This window comes from Harpia harpyja, chromosome 18 (assembly GCF_026419915.1).
Source record: "Harpia harpyja isolate bHarHar1 chromosome 18, bHarHar1 primary haplotype, whole genome shotgun sequence".
In the NCBI taxonomy this organism is placed as follows: Eukaryota; Metazoa; Chordata; class Aves; order Accipitriformes; family Accipitridae; genus Harpia; species Harpia harpyja.
The window spans coordinates 2,669,654-2,678,112 of record NC_068957.1 but is presented as its reverse complement, the minus strand read 5'-3'; the positions used below and the strand labels follow the sequence as shown (position 1 = coordinate 2,678,112).

At 42.7% G+C, this 8,459-nt stretch overlaps 1 protein-coding gene across 1 annotated transcript in view; it reads left to right on the top strand.

The window, feature by feature from the left end:
• Nucleotides 1-407: 407 nt before the first annotated feature.
• Nucleotides 408-8,459, top strand: part of LOC128154005 (ligand of Numb protein X 2-like) — a 32,061-nt gene continuing 24,009 nt past the window's right edge. The window contains exon 1 of the mRNA XM_052814018.1: nucleotides 408-589. The gene's annotated coding sequence lies outside the window, so the exon portion shown is untranslated. The remainder of the gene's footprint in view (nucleotides 590-8,459) is intronic.

Below are 8,459 nucleotides of genomic sequence, written 5' to 3'. Positions count from 1 at the left end.
GCGAGGCCTTTCCCCACAGGGCCGAGGTACCCGGGACGATCGGCCGGGGTCCTTCCCCGAGCTGACCCCCCAGCACCTGTCCTCCGCGGCTGCTTCACCTCCGCACCGCGACCCAGAGAGCGGGGGAGAGCCGCCCCAGACGCCCGCCGCTGGCTGAGGCGACCCCGCGAGGGCTCCGCCGGCCTCGGGGGCCGACAGACCCTGAGGGGAGCGGGAGACGCCGGCGCGGGCGGCCGAGGAGAAGAACGTGCCCCGCGCCGCCGCGGCACCCTCCGGCAGGGCGGGAGCAAGGGCTGCCGGGGGTGTGGGCGGCCCGGGCCGGCCCGAGGAGGAGGAGGAGGAGGAGGGGAACGCGGAGGTGGTTGAGGGGAGGGCAGGGCTGAGCCGTGCCGGGCGGGCGACACCTGGGCGGCTGCGCTGCCTCCTCCTCTCACGTAGGTTTCGACTTTTCTTCCCCGCCCGGAAACTTGGTGGAGCCGAGCCGCGCTCGCCGCCGTCGCAGAGCCGAGTTGGCGCTGGGCTTCCCTCGCCTCCTCCCTCCCCTTCTCGGGGGCGAGCGAACCCCCTTCCCGCCCCCGGCGCCTTACAGGTGAGCTGCGGATGGGGGGGGGGGGGGGTCGGTGTGTGAGGGGCGCGGGGTTCCCGCCGCGGGGTTCCCGCCGCGGCTGAGGCGTCCGCCGCCGGGCTGAGGGGCGGGAGGCCGCGGGGGGTCGCGGATCGGCTGTGGAAGCGGCTGAGGGCGGCAGCTCCTGCCCTCGGCGTCCAGTTCTCTCAGCCGAGGGTTCCTCAGCCGTGACCGAGCGAGGCGGGAGAGCAAATGGAGATCTTGCATCGTTACACGGGGCGGTGAGGACGGCTAGGGCTGGGCAGCGCAGGTGGAGGCTGACTGCCTGCCCCAAGGGTTTCGCTCTTCAAAGGTCGGTCTTGCAGACCGGCAGCACTCGGGCCTCTGCAGGACACCACAAACTCGGCGGTTTTGGCCGCTTGCGTGGGTCGGAGGGAGGCTGTAGGGCAAAATTTCTTTGCCGGGAGATGGAGAGGTACTAAGTTGGCAAGTTTCAGGTGCTGTGCTGGTAATTAATGCAGAAAAAGCCTTTAAACAGAAGCTGAGATAACAGGCAAAGGAGAGCAATGTGACGATGTGGACGTTTTGGAAATGCCTTAAAGGTAAGAAATACAGGTGATGTTAAATATGAGGTAACGCTCTGGAGAGGTTTGTAAAAGGCTTGGAAAGAAACGTTTAAGGGATACTGTATAACTGGAATGCTTTTTATTTCATTTAGATGTTTTCACGAGGGGTTTAAAGTGGCGTGAGGCTGTGTGCTGCTAAAGGGATGATCCCACTCTGCTTCGCTGCTTGGTTGTGTGCGCTTCACGTCCCTCTGCTTTTGACATTAGCCTCGTTATCTGATGGAAGACGAACAGAGCAGGCAGCAGCCAGCTGATGCCAGCACAGGAGGTGGCAAGGAGAACGGGACTGCCCCTTTCGGTGGCAGTGCAGGCTTAGTTTGCTATAAGCCATGCTTGAAACGGCACTTTCAATCCCTTGAGCGATTTTTTTGGTCCTATTTTACCTTGGTAAAGTAAGGAATGCAAAATGAGTATTTCCCTGTTGCTTACCAAACCAAAAAGGGTCATATTTTCACCTTCTGCTCCAGTTTTTTAGCCAAGGTGAAAGGACCAGAACTGTATAAAGGCTCCACAGGAAACACTGTTCCAGCTCAAGTGCAGATAGTAAGTGTTAGGGGAGGTCTCTGCTGTGCAAAGGGTATGTCGGGGCAGGGTCAGAGCATACAAGCCTATGGAGATAATAGGCAGCCCAGGGAAGTTTCTGTCCCTGTCACACTGCCCCAGAGTTGTCCAGTCTAATCCTTTAGCCTCTGAGGACTCCAGAGCAGCCCAAGGTTTGGGTGGCGTGGTGTAGTATAAAGAACTGTAGTTATCCTCCTGCAGCAACGCCGGTTGTGTGCTGTGCCTTTGAGGGACAGCGCTGATGTTTGTCCTTGATGCTTAAAGGCCAGAGCTCTTTTGGCAGTTCTCCAGCAAAGAGAAAGCAGATTGCACACATGGCTCCTTCAAAACAAAACTTCTTTCTCTTAAGTTACACACAAACTCTTCTTTTACAATGTACCTAAGCAGATGTAGTGTGTCTGCTGCTGAAAGAGGCTAAGGCAGTGGTAATAATTATGCCTTCCCCCAAAGGGATTTGCTCCTGAAGCAGCTCATGAAGTCAGAACAGCACCAGTGCTTGTGCAGGGAAAAACAAAGGAGTCATATGGCAGAGGATGCAGCAGAGAAATGATAAACAGGAGGCCAAACTTTCATGGGGTTTGCTAGCTGTTAGAAAACTCAGCTGTGCTGTAAATCCACACCTTCATTCACCTTATTTATGTGTCTGCTCTATGTATGCAAGCTTGATGCATATGTAAGTCATTTAAATAACGGGGATGTACTAGCATAAAACTCCAATGAAATGAAATGGAGAGAAGGACCTGTGGTGTGCAGCAAAAAGGAACCTCATCTGTTGAAAGACAAGTTTCTTGTAAAGTTTCTAACCAAATGAATAGTGAGGAAAGTGAGCAAGAGTTAAGAAACAGACTCAACCATATGGCCTGGGGAATAAGAGCTGTAAAAGGTGGAAGAAACAGCTCCAGAAGGGACCTGGCAGCTAAATGACCTTGAAAAAAACCCCATGAGGTTCAAAGATACCTGATGAAACAGGTTGAGGATTATTCTGGATAACATAAGTGCTACCTGAATGGCAATTCCAGTAACTTCAGTTAGAAATTGTAATTAATGGTTTTGTAAACCATGGTAGTGCTGTACTTCCTTAAGTATGGTTAATAGATAAATTTACACATGCTTATGAGATTGTAGAGTCTTAGACTTAATAGTATAATAAGAATAAACTTAAAAGAATATAACTGCAGAATAAAATATCTGTAGTTCACAAAGCACCCCCTGGTGTATTTGGTTACTCTTCCTTGTGCATTGCCATATATTTCTTGTTTTCTGCATTAAAAAAAAAAAATCCTGCTGCAACTGCTATATTGATTTCAATTTGAAAATTAAGCTGCATCATTTCATTCTGATTGTGTGTATCTTGCCAGAGTAGTTGCAGCTGTTGTCTTACTCACAGGCCTGAGTATGTTTTGCTGGTTTAATACAAAACCCTCTTGTTTGGCTTTTCCTTCTCAGCTTACTTTAGTGGTGCTGTTCAGACAGTTGTTAGGAATCGTATTTGACAGTCCTTCATCAGTTTATGTTCCCTGATTTATAACACATAAAATGTTGCTCTTGGCTTAGAAATTTCTTGACATGAATTGAGTTTGAAAATATGAAAATATTTGGCAATTTTTTTGATACTTTGGCTAAGAAATTGCCCGTGAGCCAGTATCTCATAAACTATCTTAAGTGTTAGAGGGGATTTAGATGAACACGAGTAGCAGGAATTACTATGCTGGTCCAGGAGAAAGCACTCGAGGCTGGAAGGAGGGAAATGGAATAAAGCTGGAGGAATTTGGAGAGGCAATCAGAAGTTTACAGGTGAAGGCTGGTTTTGTGTATATATAGTGGTCCTCTGAGTTTAGAGAGTCCCCTGTGCAAATTTTGTTTGAAGACTGTAGTGTTCCTTATTTGGAATATTCTGGAAGGGAAGTACTGGAACGGATTATGTATTTTTAAAAAAAGTGTTGTCTAGCTTCATCTACTCTCTGCCTGGGCCTTAACTAATGCAAGTTTTGTAAACAGCTGCAGCAGACTCTCTTTAAAAGCTGATTTTCTGACAGTTAAAAAGGGGTTGAGATAAAACTTGACCTGCTCCTCTGAGAGTTTAAGGGGCTCACCAGTGGCGTCAGTTGTGTTGCAGTTGTTTGAAGTCCAGTAAATCCTGATCAGCCCTATTTGTAAAGTTCTCAGATTTATTAACCTCCCACTCCTAGACTAATAAATAACAGATAAATTCTTCTCACCTAGTAAGCGCTATTGCAGGTCTCTAAATAGAAAAGAACTAACTAAAAAGATAAAGCAGTCCCTGCCCTGGGAACCTTAGATCTGAGGATATCCTCTTTTACATGATCTCAATTGGTAGTGAACAAAAATTGCCGTATGATTATTTCAAGTAGGATACATAAAAATAAACATAATGGGTCTTCTGGGTCTTTTTGTACTTGGGATAAAAAAAAAAGTTCCCTGTGAGGTTAACACCTGGGGCTACTTGGCTATTTTACTAGTAATCTCAAGAGGCTGAAAACTGAACAGAGAAAGGAGATTGCCTCCCCATTCCTACTTATACCATGACTTAAGGTCATTCACGGGTGGCTAAGAAAGAATGTGGTTGCTGCATTGATTTGTGGATAGCGGAAGGACTTTGGTCTGTTGTTCCAGCTCTTAACTGGTGAGACAGCCACACCTATTTTTAAATTATTTTTAGAACAAGGGAAAATATAACATAATTGTCAATTTATGTACTCTGTAAATATGTGCCCAATAAGGTAAGATAACAATGGTTCTTAAAGACCTGTTTCTGATACCAGCTTGGACACAGCTTTAAATCAGGATAAGATTTAAAAAAAAACCAAAACCCAAAACCAATAAAAAATTCCTCTTGCAGTTTTGTTTCCCCCTAGCTGTGAGGGTTGTTTGTTTTAAGTCTAAAGCCAACAAGATGCACCAGGAGAAATTGTATGATGAAAAGGCATCTTAAATTACATGTGCAACTGTACTTAAGCTCATAAACCAGTAGTACAGATGTCCTAAGCAGCAGAATGTGTCTCAAGTCTTTTAAAAATGAGCCATAATACTGTTCTGTAGATCTCTAGGGGAATGTAATTCTTAATCCAGATTTTTTTTTTTTTTTTGTACTTTTACTGAAGTACTTATTTACTTACGAGCTGCCATCTGTGGTGAAGGGCATTTCAGCTACTGGTTGCAGCAGCAGGAGCAGCTCTGCCTGCCTACAGGCACTGGCGGGAGTTTAAGCTAACTTCAAACTTAGCTGCACACCACCTTGAGAAGACGTGGTCTAGGGAATTAGATGTTGGTTTTTTTGTTTAAATGAGGATAACTTGTTTTCTTTCCCCTCTACCATGATCTGATGGTAAAATGGAATGTAAAGGGGAATTACAGACTTAATTATCTTTTAATTCAGCTTTTTTAGTTAGTAGGAACAAGCTTGGGCTAGAAAGTACTTTGCAATGGTTTTGATAAAACGCCTTCTTACCCCGTGAAAGGAAGTCTGGGGTATTGTATACTGAGTGGGGTGATATGCCCTGCTGTTGGTGACGGTATCAAGCACAGGCTGGGGCAGTCTGGAGCCGTTGAGAAAAAACAGACAGGACTGGGGGAAATTTGATGGTCCCTCTAGAACAGTGCTCTCAGCTATGCTGCATGTTTGTCACTGATCATTGGTTTTATTTCGCGGAGTTTGGATTCCAAGTGCCTATTTATATCAAGGGATGCTGTCATAGATTGTGCCAAACTCTTTAACTTAGAACAGAGCACCATAAAAAAAAAAATAGTGCTACTGTAACCAAGACTGGAATTTGACTTGGTGTGGGTAATGAAAAGTTCTGTGCTACTTTATCCTGTAGTAAAACCCTAATCTGATACTTCTGATGTTAGCAACTGTAACTATCTGTCTGTTGATAGGAAATATTTCATCACCAGGTGCAAAACGCTGCTTTCATGCTGCTGGATCGCTTATGGTAAAGCTATGTAGAAAACAATATTTGCAAAAGTGTTGTTTGTTTCTTTGTTGGTTTTTTGTTTTGTTTTGTTTTTAAACTAAGCTAGAAAACAAATTATTTCATGCTTAATTTTGTTTCATTTTAAAGTAACACTTGATAGAGTGTGATAGAGATTAAAGCTTTGTAGGACTTTCTCACAAGACAAGCAAGGTTTAGAGCTATAGAAATACCATATGTCTACCAAAAGCAACAGTCTCTCTCTCTTCCCCCCCACCCCCCTTCTCACATTACTTTTAAATATATATGATGATGACTGCCTTGGTAGGGATATTCAAACAGTGACTTTTAAAAACATACAGTTATATAAAGCACAGTCTGCTTCTTCCCTTGTATGCTTCAGAAATTCTGTGATAAGAAATCATCTGCTTTTTTCTGACCTATATTACAAATACAACACCCAGATCACAAATGGACAATGATGTACAGGTTTTCTTTCGTCAGGCTACTACAAGAGTAATAGCTATCAGGGCTGGCTAGTTATGAAGGCTTACACCCAAGACAAGCCTCTGCACATTACACACTTATTTCAGATCCTGTAAACCGTGGTGCTATTTTCTTTCTATAAACAAGGAATTTACAGGTAGACACAAAGACAACGATGTGGTAAGAGCATCTGGTATTCATATATAGCCAATAGACACATGATCTTTACCTCCTGTCCTCAAAAGCAAACTAAACTCTTTGGAAAGCAAGTGTGCTACCAGATATTTAGATGAACCTAAATCTTAACATCAAATCTCCTAATCCCTCTTTGTTTTGGTTTTGGGCTTTTTGCTTTAATTGCAAGAGGAGCTTTGGTTATTAATTACAGATTAGGTACTTTATCCTTAAATTATAGCATTGGATTCCTCCTTTCTTTGTCTATAGAAAACTTCTCCCACAAACATCAAACTGATTTTTGGGGATGGAATTACAGATAGCTGCCAAATTCAAAATGTAGGTGAGGTGAGGGTGGAGGTAGGGGTATTTAGTTTCCTAGAGAGAGATGATTAGACACAATAGAAAAAAATAAAGAACACACAAAGAAAAATAAAGCAGCACCACGCGTGCTGCCAGTGGTGAAACTTCCATAGGAGTCTTTGGATCAAATTCTGCAAAGCAGCAAATTGATTTAAGTGAGTGGTACAACAGAAGAATTCTTGTGAGCGCAAAACAAGCAACTTGCACGTTTGTGTGGAAGACAGGGTGTAGAAAGGATGGTGGATATAGCAGAAGCATCTAGCAAAGGTGAGAAAGCAGGAAGAAATATAAATAAAACAGCTTTTTCTGCAGAACTTGTCTTCACTTCTATTTGATGGCATTCAATTTATCCATTTTTCAGAGCAGTATGTTAAAATATTCACTGTTTAATCCCCTTGGAAGAAAAGTGTGGGTGGAAAACATTTTACACCACTACTTAATTCTTTAAGAAGGGAGGAGGGAGGAAATTTGTTGGTTCTTGTTACCCAGATAATATTAATTGAACAATAACACCAGAATCTCCTGCTCTGTAGAAAGAATTGGGATTAATTGTTGAAATTACATTTGTGTAGTCCTGCTACTTTAGCATGCTGGGTCCCTGGTGATACAGTTACTGTTCTGTGGTATCATTAACTGAACTGAGAAGCAAATGTTAAGAGCATATGGTAGCGAGAGAAATGAATTATAAGTGCTAACTTCTTCATTTTTCATGTTAGCTTTTCTTCCTCCTAAAATTAGGTGTATGTTTGCAATTTAAGCTGTTGATTGCTAGTAAGATTTTTAAAATAAGTAATACAAAGCTAAGAGATCTTCTCTTATGTTGAACTTTCAAATATATTAACAAACCAGTTTTTTTTTTTAAAAAAGTATCTATCTTGAAGTGCATTATGTTAAAAATGGAAATCCGTGTACTGTGCTGGAGAGCTAATATTGCAAAAGTTGCTCAGGAGACAACTCCTTGGCATAGTCAGGCTCTAGTCAACCAAGCCTTTTAGCACATCTCTCAGAATAGGGTTTCCTGCAATAATAAGTCTTTTCTAGTCTAACAGGATAATGATTCTGATTACAATTAATGAAAATACAATTGGTTTTCTGGTTGAAAAAACAGATACTTGCTCAGAAGTTCAAGCAGATTAAATACAAAATTGTCCAATGAGCACAGAAACACCAGGGAATTAGAATATAACTTAATTTCAAATTTATGGTTAAAGCATGGGCATAAATGATGGGGGCAATGAAAACTTTTAAAATTGTCAATCTTCCTTTATATTGAGTGCAGCAAAGCATCTTTGATTTAGAGTTTTGATTTAGAAGTGTTCATATAAGTGCTGAGCAGTTACTCTTGGAGGTGGCTTATTAGAAACCCTTTGGCTTGAAGGCAAGGTTAATTAGTGAAAGGGGTGCTTCTTATTTAACAGTATAAATTTACCACTTACAGAAGCTTTAACCTCCTACTTTTACATTCAGTGGCCTGATCTTCAGCAATATCAGAAAATAATAAAGAAAGATAATAGGACATTGTATAACCACTTGAAACTATTCTTGGGTTTGTTATTGTGGTTTTTGTAAAAGTTGACCTACTTTAAATATTGCTTATAAAAATCCTCTGATATTTCAACACTATTTTCTGTGCCACTACTGTAAACTAAGGACAGTTTACTCATGGTTGTGAAACACTGCAGCAGCACATTGGAAGTGTTCAGTCAGGACAGTAGTGGATTTCATATAAAGCCTGTCCCATTTCACATACGT